The sequence below is a fragment of the Periplaneta americana genome, chromosome 4 (assembly GCF_040183065.1).
Source record: "Periplaneta americana isolate PAMFEO1 chromosome 4, P.americana_PAMFEO1_priV1, whole genome shotgun sequence".
Classification (NCBI taxonomy): Eukaryota; Metazoa; Arthropoda; class Insecta; order Blattodea; family Blattidae; genus Periplaneta; species Periplaneta americana.
Genome location: NC_091120.1, coordinates 41,226,678 through 41,239,390, shown reverse-complemented (window position 1 = coordinate 41,239,390; position 12,713 = coordinate 41,226,678). Strand labels below are relative to the sequence as shown.

At 34.2% G+C, this 12,713-nt stretch overlaps 1 protein-coding gene across 2 annotated transcripts in view; it reads right to left on the bottom strand.

Annotated features, from left to right (window-relative positions):
* Gprk2 (G protein-coupled receptor kinase 2) overlaps window positions 1–12,713 on the bottom strand; it is a 101,219-nt gene that overhangs the window by 69,868 nt on the left and 18,638 nt on the right. The window contains exon 1 of one of the 2 annotated variants that reach the window (XM_069823238.1): window positions 5,375–5,498. The exons of the other annotated variant lie outside the window; for it this stretch is intronic. The gene's annotated coding sequence lies outside the window, so the exon portion shown is untranslated. Of the gene's footprint in view, window positions 1–5,374; window positions 5,499–12,713 lie in introns of those variants that run through there. 2 annotated transcript variants of the gene reach the window in all.

Genomic DNA, 12,713 nt, shown 5'->3' with positions numbered 1-12,713 from the left:
AGTACCATTACCACAATCATCATCACCATCATTCACCAACATCAATACCATCACCATCACCACCATCATCACCTCTACCACTATCATTACCATTCAGCAACATCTACAACACCATCAGTACCACTACCTTCAACACCATCACCACTATCATCATCACTACCATCATCAGTACCTCTACCACCATCACCATCACCACCAACACCACCACCACTATCATCATAACCATCATTCACGAACATTAACACCATCACCGCCACTACCATGTCATCACCATCATCGGCAAGTCTATCGTGCTATCAAAAAGGAGTGCGCTATATGGCAGAAAAAAATTTTAATAGCCTCCCTATCGATATAAAAAATGAAACTCAAAACATAAAATTATTTAGGGCCAAATTAAAGAAGTACCTAATTTCTCACGCCTTCTATTCTGTAGGTGAATTCATGACATTCAATAACACTTCCTGAAATTTATACTAAAACTTTGTGTTGTACTAGTAGACTATATTGTAAATCTCGTCTGTATATATTTCATCTAGACTGTGACTATAAATTAAGACTTTATAATAGTATTACGTTTTTTGACTTGTTCCATATTCTAGCTGTAAAGCTATATATGAATACCATGGAATGTTAATAAATATAATACAATACAATACAATCACTTATACCATCATATACACTACCAACACCACCACCACTATCACCATCACCACCACCACTATCACCATCACCACCACCATCACTACCACTATTACCATCACCACCAACACCACCACCAGTATCACCATCACCATCATTCACCAACATCAACACCATCATCACCATCATCGCCACTACCACCATCACCACCACTCACAATCATCTTATACATCACCATCACCACCCAACATCATCAACGCCATCATCACCATCATCATCATCATCATCATCATCATATCTGTTTAAAGAAATTACTCATTTGGTCCATTTCATCAGTGTGGGGATTTCATACCAAAACACATTAATTTTACCTTTCAAATTTCATAGCTGAAAGGTGAGAGATCTCGTTAAAAACAACACAAGAAAACTGAAATTACAGACAGGAAATCCACAATCGGTTTCGGGAGAGGAAGTTATAGTTTTTCAATTTATGAAAATACTTCAGAAGTCCTGTAAAATGTGACACTTATTTTTTATTGCACATACATACCGTGGCAGTGTTCCACACAATATCTCTGTACGTAGCAACCAAGTCTGCGCTGTTCTGCACGCACCATGTAATTAAATTACATTTCAACAGGTTTTACTCCTACCTACGAGACGAGGACCAACACGTTTAGCATAAAGAGCAACTACCCTTGTGTAACCTTCAGTTCAACCCTTTCTTGCCCACTAGTGAACAGTACCGTTACCTTTTACCGTTGATGGACTCTAAGGGGTATCCAAATATTGCATCTTAAAATGTGTTAAGTTAATAACTATTTCATTGCTTTTTTGCACCGATTGCTGCTGTAGGCCTAGATGTTATGCACACTCGTCCTCAGCGATCTAGTGATAAATATTTTCCTTGGCCAGGACTCAAGTATCGCAGGTTCAAACACGCTCGAAGGAGATTGAATTTTTTAGATACAAATATTCTAAGTGTGACTTTCATGTAAGATATAAACATAATGTTATGAGGATGGAATTTCTTAATAGTTATTTATGCAACAAGTGGATAATCTTTATGATTATGGCATGAGTGAATGTTTTTCACGAGTGCCATAATAAGATTATCCACGAGTTGGTTACACTTCATGGCATCTTAGCATTATAAATTTTATGAAATAAATTATAAATCATCCACAGCTGACAAAGTCTTCATACCTGGCATTGGCATTGAATAAAGAGAAATGGATGACCTTGCAGGTATTAAAAACTCTAGTTATACCTTAGGTATCAAATTTTATGTTAGAAATGTTAATTTATTTTGTTAATATAGTTTGTCTGAATCACAGAACTGTTTTATGTGATATTACAAAAATGATACAAAACTGTTAAAGATTGGAAATGAATTATACGTTACTTTGTGTCCTGCATTTCATTTCTTGTTACACTGCACGCAGAAGCGGTAAGCAAGATAGACGAGTTGCATGATCCCGACCAAAGCGTTCCGGTATTACGTCATAGCGAATACGCCATTGCTATTATTGGCACGCGTGCCATAATAAGCCGATTACAAACGATATTGGTTGTAGTAACAACCTGTTTACAACACTAGGATGGCATAAATATATAAGTTATTAGTGTGACTTTTCTTTAAAATATAACATAGTATTATGGAGATGGGATTTTTAGATACAAAAATTCTAATTGTAACTTTCATAAGTGTGACTTTAGATACAAAAATTCTAATTGTAACTTTCATAAAATACGAACACTGATGTGTCATTTAGGAGTGCCTTGTAAGCTATCATTACGCTAATTCAGGAAGCAATTATAATTTCATAAACATCAGCTGCCTCTATTTTCATTTCCAATCATAAACATGTCTCTAGAAAGTGCTTGTTGTTTCGCAATGGCCGCGGCGCTCTTTATCCTAGTACAAGGCAGTGTTTCACGATAATCGTCAGTCATTTGTGATGGACAACTTGAGGATGAATCTCATTGTGTACTGTAATTCATCAGCAGTTGGCGAGACACCATAATTTATACTGGCGAGTACTGCATATTGTTCATATTCACGTGAAATAATTAATTTTTTTTCCTTTTTTGTCACATATTTTCCCGATTTTTAGCACATAAAAATAAATATTTCCCCAAAATCCGAGCCCTAGACATGACTTATGTCCCAGCCCTCTATATGAGTGAAACAGTGAACTCATAAAATACAGTTGAATGCTTAAACATACAATAAAATTGTGTTCTTCACACTTCTCCCACTATTGCAAGAGTGTTATTTCTATTGATGTTGTCAAGTACTTGACTAATCTGCAGTCATGTTGCTGTTAATAGCGTGATACGTTATCTCGAACGAGAGGTCAGTTCCTGTTATAAATAGTAGCTCATAAGCTGTACGTACTTGTTATAGAGATAATATTACGTGGTCTCAACATAATGCAGGTTCACAAATTAAATAAAGCGTGAATATATCATCACGTTAGACATCACAGAAGGTCTGTATATTAAGCCATGTTGATGATGTTGCAACATCCTTAACTCTCTCTCAAACGGTATCTTTTCCAGCTGTAAATCCATTAGATCCCATCTCATGATTACAATTCAGGTGAAACATTGCTTGACGTATTGACTTGCAGAATTAAGATACAACATATTATAGATTAAATCCGTTCAATAAATTGGTAGAAGTCTCTACGCCTATACATAAAATTATTGCCTGCGGAAAACTACTTTTTTCGCTATTTCCGTGAAAATCTCGAAACCGAATTTTTGAATAAACAAATTAAATTGTTTGGAAATTTGTCGGTAAAATCAAAACCTCACTGGTCTTCATATCATCGTTCTCAGCAACCTAAACAATGGCAGTGAATTAAAAGTTTTTTTTTTTTGCACTGTCATGTTTTTTTGCTGTATTTACAGCTATTGCCTTGAAAGTTAGAATTCCCACACAGAAACTTGTTGCTAGGGAAACTATTTTTCATAATACAGTATAGTATATATAGTATATTATATATAGTACAGTATAGTATAGTTTTAACTATACTGAAATAGATCCATTACAGTGCACTTATTGTTACTTAGTTACCATTACAGTGCAGTTTTGCGAAAGCTTTGGAATAATATTGCTCTAAATTTTCAATGCAAAATATATTGTATTTGCAGTTTTAAAAATATAATCGTGCAAAAAATGTTGTACAGTACACGTTTGTAAAGTTCATTACAAAATCTCGGAAATGAAAAACTCGCTCCGCTCATTTTTCAAACTCTTCCTCAATTTTGTAAAAAGCACTTCCCAACCTTGTATCGTAATATACTATTACAGCAGTGGATTATTATTTTTAATTCACTCTATCCATGACATCCTACACATTAGCAACAATAAAATCCACACATTCCTTCATAACTTCTTCCGTTGGCGCCAACTTATATGGACTCGTGAGGCTCGAGCCCACCCAATAATTCGTCGTGTTATTGGTATTATCATTACTATCTACGAGATTGGTTTAGTTTAAGTTATAATTAAAGTGTTTGAGTCCACTCAATGTTTTCCAATAGCTGGCGCCACTGACTTCTTCACGAACAAAACATTCCAATGAAAAACACCTACAATTTAAAATTAAATTTAGATACCAGTAATGGATAAAATATTGTATAGCACACTCTCTTATACTATACATTACTATTTTACTACTATATTACTATTTTTTTCGCATAAGTTATAATTTCTTTAAAAGAATCGTTTTATGTGTAAAATTAATTACAAAATGTTTTCCTTATAGCTAAAGTAGTTAGATGTTTCTAATATGTGATGATAATTCGCAATGTTTTATATAATTATAATACATAGGTTGTACGTGAACTATTTTTCCAAATTTGGGGATTATAACAAATGTAATGTAAGAAAGAATAAGGCTCTTCTTGTCTACATAATATTTTACGGATAACAAACTAGTACAATTAATTACAATTTAATTATTTATTTACTTATTAACTTGTTTGTTTATTTACTTATTCACTTGTTAACCTATTTATTTATTTATTTATTCATTCACTTATGAACTTCTTTATTTAGGTATTTACTTATTTACTTATTTATTTATTCACTTACCTACTTATTTATTTAGGTATTTACTTATTTGCGTATTTATTTACTTATTAACTCATTTACTTATTTATTCACTTATCAACTTCTTTATTTAGGTATTTACTTATTTATGTATTTATTTACTTATTTATGTATTTATTTACTTATTAACTTATTTATTTATTTATCAACTTATTTATTTAGGTATTTACTTACTTACGTATTTATTTAGTCTACTTATTAACTGATTTACTTATTTATTCACTTATCAACTGATTTATTTAGGTATTTACTTATTTTTTGTGTTTATGTACTTACTAATGTATTTATTTACTTATTTATTTATTTATTTATTTACTTATCAACTTATTTATTTACTTAGTTATGTATTTATTTACTTATTAACTTATTTATTTATCAACTTATTTATTTATGTATTTACTTAGTTACGTATTTATTTACTTATTAACTGGTTTACTTATTTATTCACTTATCAACTATTTATTTAGCTATTTACTTATTTATGTATTTATCGACTTATTAACTTATTTATTTATTTACTTATTCACTTAATAACTTATAAATTATATAGGTCTATATTGACACAGTAAATGTTCAAAATTACGACCACAAGCAATGAAGTAAGCATACCTGTACGATGACCTCCTAAGTCGCTGGATTTCACGCCGGTAAAACACTAGCTGAGATTGAAAGATTTGTCACCAACAGAATTACTGTGGTAGGTATAGATGTTAGGCGCAATGATGACATCTTCGAGAATACGTCAGTGTCTTTTGCCTCGACGTTGGTGGTCGTAATTTTGAACATTTACTGCAACTGTGTGAAAAAAGCAATAAATAAAAATAAGTAATAAATAATAATAAATTACTATTAGTAGGGGAGACTGTTGTACCTTGAATCACTGTTCACATTTCTTTATTTCGGGAAACGAAATTTTTAAAATGAAATAATGTTTGCAATAATTTCATGAAGACTTCTTTGCAACTTCCTACAGGTATTTTCCTGTTTTACAAATCTATTAAGGATTTAAAAAATAGAATGAAGGGATATGTAAAGTATTCTATGGTAGAACAGGTTCGTGTACCTTGGATCATAACCTCTTGTACTTTGGGACATTGGAACATAGGGAATGTAGTTGGAAATATAGCTGTAAAAACTCACAATAATTAAAAAAAAAATGCATTTGACATCATTTGCAGGCTTCTCTGATTGAGATTTTTAATTCCTGGAGGAGCCATAACTGCTTCAATAGCTTTTTTCAAGGCATCCGGATGAATCGGTGCTCTCTTAACTCCAAATTTAATTCGTGATATGATTTTAAAATAAAGGAAAAACAAAAAAACGATAGTATCATGTATCTTGGAACATGTTTGTTGGTACAAGATGTTTTGTGATCCAAAAGTACAAGAAAGTGCACGTTTAAATAAATATGCTGCCTGAACTAGAGTGAGAATAAATCATGGAAATTAACATATATATTTACTCACCAGATGATAGGGAACACACCGTACTTGATTGATAGTTACAAATACAATTTGGTTTCGTGTTAGAAAACATATAACAATGAACGAAATATTTACTTTTTGGTACCTACCAAAAAATTGTTTCGTCCATAGAACTCACACTTTGTAATAAATCAAACCGGAACTATGATCAGAGCTACCTAGAAACTTTCTCTACAATCTACCTCAGTTTGAGTCGGCTAGGTAGCGGCAAAAATTAGAAACAAAAAAATTATCCAAGGTACAACAGTCTTCCCTAACTACTTCTAGTAGTTCGTCATCCGTAAAATTGTACGTAAGGACCATATTCTTTCTGACACATGCTTAATTTAGGCATATAGGAAACATCTCCTATTACAAACCAAATTCGGAAAGACAGTTTATATGCACCCTGTGTACTTTAAAAAGAATTTATGGGGTATAAAAGACATCAAGTTTTACAAAATTTACCCAAATCAATATTTCATTTCTGTCTATGATGAACTCTAATTGTTAGTCAGTTTTAGCTTTCAGCAACCCGCATGGGACTATTTTGCTACATCCAAAATTGAATTTTGACTTGGACGATAAATGGCTGGTTAATTTTGTCTTGAGATCTGTCACTGAAAAACAGGGTTCTTTTATGTGCAACAAAACTGACACAAGCCTTCAAGCTCTATTTTCCCCGTTGCTGCCCTTTAGTAAGCCATGGTTGTTACTTAGGCCTTTCTTGTGCACATATCGATTGTCTGTCGATTGGGGTTCATCAACATAACTATAAACATCTGAAAACACACACCAAAAAATACTGCGAAGAAAAGACAAGTATTTTCCCTGGAACAAAAATTACAATCCATTTGGAATAAATTTATATTTTACTGTGGACACAAAAATCTGAGTGCGGTTGTGCTGGGGATACGGCCATGGGTTTTACGTGAATACGACTGCCTTAAACCGATAGATCTAAACGAGATCTTTCGTTTGGCACCAAACCCAACGCGCTAGCACATGTGAGTCGCGAGATATAATACCTACTGTCCGGAAATGTTCGTCCACGCCCTAAATGGCCGCCAGTTGCCGCGGGCCCCCAACCGCGACTCGCGCATGAAACTCAAGGTTATGCTCGCATCGTAGTCGTATACCCGATCGAACGAGACCACATTTATTTCAATCGTGTTATTTGTCACGAAGTTATAGTATCGGAATGAATCACTCTGCAAACGTTATATCGCCGTTTTCGCCCTGGTACCCCATGATCCGAATATAAAGATGTACTGTATTCACGTTTTCGTATGTGTGCTATGTTTAAGTAGACATTACCATGGTTATTTGAAGCTGTTACATTTTACCTTCTGAAAATAGCCTTCCAACTGGTTTTTATCGTCTTGACCGGCTCTCAACACGCGAATCTAGTATAAGTATATAGCCACGTCGTTATTTCTGGCGTGGCTCCTCCTCTTTATTTACGTCGTAGTGTTGCACATTCTACATCTGCTTGCCGCCGAACAGGAAAAGATATTAATTAACAGCTGTTTACTAAATATGGCAACATTGGAAGTATATAAAGTCATCAACAGCCAGTGACAAGACGCGCACGTTTAAATGTAGTCGACCCGCAACATGATTGGCTGCTGGAAATAAGAGCGATGCTGAAATAGAAAGGGCTTTGGGCTCAGAGCCCCTGGGGATTATAAGGCTACTAGTCCGCGAAGCGGGACCTGGCTTATCAGGGGCTGAGGCAGGATGGTCCACTTGTCAGCGTCGGATTCACGAATGCCACCCAGGCCACCTGTCGGACTTAATAATCATCGAATATAAGGGCGCACAAAGGGCCAAGCCGTGCCTAAGTGTACGGACCCGTAAATCCTAGCCAAGCCAAGCCAACGCCGCGATGAAAATGACCGGAAAAACCAAAGAATTGGAAGAAAAAATTAACTTGCCCAATGTAATGGAACCTGTTGATCTCTGCACTCTCTGGTTAGGAATAAGCATTTTGAAGAGAAGTAGGCTTTGATTGTTACAAAGCTTGTTTGCTTATGCGTGCTGTTTAAAGACACATGGTAGTTTGCTTCCAGCAGCGTGTTATTATGCGGTGAGAGAATACGTAAACAAACACTGAAACACCGTGCTGCCTGGTAACTACAACCAAGCTTGTATTGCACACAAGTCAGTAACCTTACACCATCTGTTCTTGGGGTATCTCTACACTTTAACAGTCAAGTTGAACAATAAATTATAAAGTGTGAAAGTCCTCTGAATGAAGAAACAGTTACGAAAATATTCTGAATGCAAATATTGCATAGCAAAAGAGGAAAAGAAATACTAAGGAAAGAGAAACTAAATAGAAAAAGAAAGAAAATAAATATGAGTATAAAGATAGGACGAATGAAAGAAAAGAACAAGAAAGAAATGGAAATCTGGCTTTCAGGTATAGCTAATGTAAAGCTGGCTTGAATAATTTAAATGGAGAAATTGTTTCGGGGCCAGATATCGAATCCGGGACCTTTAGCTGAGCGCGCTAGCGCTCTACCGACTGAGCTACCCAGGAACTGTATCCATCACTGGAACAATTTTTTCCTTTATATCCTCAAACGTCAAGTGGGCTGACAAGACGTCAAAGCCCAACATTGAGTGCACACAAACTCTGTGTGACTTGAATTATGATTTTCTGTTAACGAACAGTGACGTATATTATGTAAATCTGGCTTTCAGGTATAACTCCCTGTGAAGCTGACTTGAATAATTTCAAGAGAAAAATTATTCAGGGGCCGAGTATCGAACCTGGGAAATTTGATTGAACTGCATTCAATATAGAGTATAAAAACTTATCTGAATGGAGAAATTAATTGGGAAAACAGTTACAAAAATATTATGACTGCAAATGTTGCATAGCAAAATAGGAAAAGAAATACGAAGGAAAGAGGAATCCAGAGATTAAGGGTTCGATACCCGACCCCGAAACATTTTTTCCCTTGAAATTATTCGAGAAAGAAACGAACTGTAAACGAAGAAGAAACAAAATGAAATGAAGTGCGCGAAGAAAGAAGTTAAAACGGAATGAAGACAACAAAAAAGGAAAACAAAGAAAGGAAGAAAGGTTAAAAAAATTAACCAGGGAACCTCTGTTCACAAGTTACCGCTGAATAACGTTATGTAATGTATTTGTATGTGTATGTATTGGATGTTATTAAATATTACAGTATACTGATGCATGTACTCGGCACGCTTGGCTCGCACAGACATGATACTCGTATCTGTAGATGACGCCACTGCGGACTACGTAACAGGCCTCTTGAACATAACAAAACGTTATTAATAAATTGTACTAAAACGTTTAGACCACAAATGCTAGCTGAAATCTGAATCAGATTTGAAAAGCTTGTGTTTACTTACGTTATTGTATGGTTACGTTATTGTATGTCAAATGTCTTTACATTAACATAATAATAATAATAATAATAATAATAATAATAATAATAATAATAATAATAATAATAATAATAATAATATATTAAATACCGTAATAATAATAATAATAATAATAATAATAATAATAATAATAATAATAATAATCTAAATATTCTAATATTATAAATAATAAAAATAACATATTATCATCATCATCATCATCATCCTCATCATCATCATCATCATCATCATAATCATTGTAGAGGAGTTGAATGTGCTTAAAAATACATACGGCATTACACTTATTTGTTACATACAACATAAACTAGTCGCTCTAAAAATCTGCAGAATTATTTCACTTCCACCCTATAGGCCTATATATTCTTAATTTAAAGAAAGAATACTTAACAGCGATTATCTCGAAGTGTCATTTAGTCTAGTGCGTTCGTATAACTTACTGTCGCAATTTAATATGTATTAGCAGCATTATTTGTATATATATATATATCACTAACGGCGGATACTTGACTGTTCGTCATTCACAGGACCGTGTATTTGCGGAGATCACGAAAATCACGACATAATAGATATACAATAGATTTTTTGCTAATCTTTACGAATTAAGTGATTCTGATTAATAATATGCGGATAAAACAATCGCGACAAATCGCGAAATGGAGTTATAATAGCGAAATATTAAAACATTCGGGAATTATTACTATTGCGTCGTTTTATTGCGAATTTCATATTCTGAGTTGTTTTCGGATTTTTTTTTTCACTTCAATTTGTTATATATCCAAGTAGGCTACAATACATAGTATTCCAGGTGTTCTGATTACATTAGTGAACTCAAAAGACGGAGAATCCAACAATTCACTAATAATTTGAAAGTGTTAATTTGAGGGCTGCAAGTTTTTTTCGTTTTTAATGAATGTGTGTTAAATACAGTCTCAATCCAACACATATTGTCTACTGGCCATATCGCAGCTTCACCAGAATCCAACGAACTTTTAATGTTAATTATTTGGAAAGTAATATTCATACTGAGTTAATACTCCAATTCCAAAATAACTGTATTTTTCAAAATTTCCATTAATCTCCGCCAAGAATACAAATTAATCTCCAACAATCTCCGCCGACAACAATATTAAAAAAAAACACAAATTATAAAATTAATCTCCATAAATGCCTGCCCCTGGTCATTCACTCATAAAGCCAGTTGTGTAGACCAATATACTGACAGAGTCGTTGCCCATGGTGCGTCAGGGGTTTGCGCTAGTACACCCTCGATGAGATGAGATTATGATGGAGTTTTGTTGGGATGCCACAGGAGAATTGGAGCTCCCGGAGAAAAACCCTTGTGTTATCTGGACCACGGGCTTGTCCAACATAAGTTACGAATAAATTGGGGGTACCCCGGGAATCGAATCCAGATTCACAGAAATATAAAAGTTAAATATATTTCGTTATAAAAATACTTTAATACAGAGATTCAAGTTAAAGTAGGCCTACCCCAATAAACAGATATATGCTTCTTCATTGAGATAATTAATACTCCCAATGATGTGATGAATTTGAGTTCGATTCCTGCCTGGAAGTCAAATGATTTTTTTCTGGATTCTACAAAGATTAGTTTTAACATTGACTTCTTGTACATTTTCTCAGTTGAGTGGAACTGCGTCGTGTTGACCACATAACTAAACGAGTATGCTGACGTGAATGTCTAGCACAGATTTCAATCCCCCAGAAGCGACTTAGCGCGTAATGTAATCCTTGAAATAGGACAACGACGAGTCGGGCGATGACGGTCTGTTTGTAATCCCACTATAATCTGGACGTCAGCTCGCAGCATGTTGTTCGTCAGATGCTCCTCTGTGGACCGACTGACCTTCATAAAACTCACATGCATAGGCTGCTAAAGTCATTAGGTCAGAGGCTTGTGTTCATCGATATGGAATGCTTCATTTCTGCTCAACTCTATCTTCATTTTCGTTATTAAATCATAGCCACTTCGGAAGCAAACAAGACGAGATTTCTTCATAACATAAAATTGTACCAAGCACGGTGGTGTCTCGGTTAGCATGATTGCCTTGCATTCGGGAGTCCAGTATTTCGATCCCAAGAACCGGCTATTCTGACTTGAGTTTTTCGTGCTTTCCCATGTCTCTCCAAACAAACGCCGGGATAGTACCAAATAGAAAGGACCATGGCTCACTACTTATCCACTCCCATAATCGATAATTTGGCTTTGGGTCGAGCCCAGGACATATTCATGCACCAAGAGGCCCTTATGGACGAAGACTGAAGTTACGGTCAGTGTTGCCAACAGTTGTTCGTATAATCCCGCTAGATGGATTTCGAAAACCCGCAATTTTTTAACAAATATCTCTAGATTTTAATGTATACTTATTATTCAATAATAATAATAATAATAATAATAATAATAATAATAATAATAATAATAATAATAATAATAATAATAATAATAACGGTCAAGATAGAGCATCCACCCGCCAATTTAATGAATATTGCACACATTTATCATTGCCAATGTGGCGCTATAAAGCAATTTTGAACACTTTTATCACAGACATAACATATTTAAATTCTTATTGCACGGTATATGTTACCGTTAAAACCCAAAATTCGACAAAACCAGTTTCAACTAGTAAAAACTAGTTTTAAAATATAGATAGAAAGCAAATTTTCGTAAAATCTAGAATCAATGACAGGTCAGGTTTGGTTTGTTTAGGTTTTTTTTTTTTTTTAGGCTTTTACCAAACAAAAACCTAAACAAACCAAATCTAACCTGATACCGATTCTAGATCATACAAAAACTCACTTTCTATCTATCTTTATTTGCTTAAATTAGTTTTTACTAGTTGAAACTGGTTTTGACGGATTTCGGGTTTTAACAGTAACATATATATGGAATTATCACTATATTAACACATCCATTATTTCACAAAACACACAATGAACGAATTAAATATAATTAAGGAAGCCGTTAATAATGCTAATATGAATTTCATTTCAGAAACTTTAAAGATTAAAAACCGCTAGTTTTCCCGCTAAGCGGG